The 1,218-nt window shown below is 38.1% G+C and overlaps 1 non-coding gene across 1 annotated transcript; it reads left to right on the top strand.

Annotated features, from left to right (window-relative positions):
* Window positions 1–471: 471 nt before the first annotated feature.
* Window positions 472–578, top strand: LOC114699100. The gene has a single exon (XR_003735467.1). It is a non-coding gene; the product is annotated as a U6 spliceosomal RNA (small nuclear RNA).
* Window positions 579–1,218: the final 640 nt, after the last annotated feature.

The raw sequence follows: 1,218 nt of genomic DNA, 5'->3' as shown, positions 1-1,218 counted from the left end.
TACCTAATTGTTCACTGCTCATATATCCTTAGGGAGGGTCCTTGCGAATGCTGTAACTTTCATGTGCTTCCTGAGTCTTATAAGTTTCTAGCACCTTGAGTCTTATGAGCCTCCTTCCTCCCATCAGGACCAAGTCTATCAGTTCAGAAGACAGCCATATCAGGAAAACAAGCACACTCACAAAAGCCTGAGAATAAGCATAAGTAGGAAGTATGAAACCTCCACAGGGAAAACTTTACAACACTGAAGAAGAAAGCAGGAAGATGGCAGAGGATGGAAGGACCTCCTCTGCTGATGGATCATCTGAATTAATACTGCAAAAAATGGCCATTATACAAAAGCAAGCTATTGATTCAATGCAGTCTCCATCAAAATTCCACTAATATTCACAGAACTTGAAAATACAACCCTAAAATTCATAGGGGAAACTTGTCACTTATGTGGAGTGTTTGTATGGATATCTTCATTTAAAGACTCATCTTGGCAGTATGGATACTAAAACTGTAACAATACAGAGTGGAGTCACATGGCTCCTGCACAAAGGTAGCACACACATTTGTGAATCATTTCATGTTTAAAGAAGAGACCCATATGTATTCATCTACATGATTATCACAAAAGACCAAAGCAATTGTAATGAAGAAGGGAAGGAATATTAACAAGTTTTAACAATGATTAAAATAGGAATAGAATGATTTACTAGCAAGCCCACTTAGACAATATTAAAATGTATAAGAATAAGAAAACAAGCCTCAAACAAAACTTAGAAGTTTAAGACAGATAGCTTACCAACAGGTTTTGCTTCAACACTTTAAGAAAAAAGAGAGTTAAAGTTACACTTCTGATGGAGTGAACAATGAAAGCTTGCTAAGTTCCGTTTCCTACCAGCTTGGGCCCCTTCCTCCTTCCTGGCAAAGCAAATGACTGATTTTTACTTTTGAGAAATGACCACAATCCATAACTGCCCAGACAGCAAGTTCTGTTTGCTAAAGATAAAACTACCCACAACCTCAGCTTCTGTGAAATTTGCTTAGTTCCAGAGAAATTGTCTTTTGGGATGGGATTGAAAAGACCACATTTGGATGGTCTCATAGACAAGATTATGACATTGCTGCTGTAAATTTAAGCCATAAAAATTTCTAGCTTGAGGCAGGACCTTCTTAAATTAGTAGCCTGGTCCTGCCTGAGCATTTATTAAACCCGAGTCCTCACTCTGAG

This window comes from Peromyscus leucopus, chromosome 2 (assembly GCF_004664715.2).
Source record: "Peromyscus leucopus breed LL Stock chromosome 2, UCI_PerLeu_2.1, whole genome shotgun sequence".
NCBI lineage: Eukaryota > Metazoa > Chordata > Mammalia > Rodentia > Cricetidae > Peromyscus > Peromyscus leucopus.
Note: the sequence above shows the minus strand (reverse complement) of the source record. Positions and strands in the feature narration are given on the sequence as shown.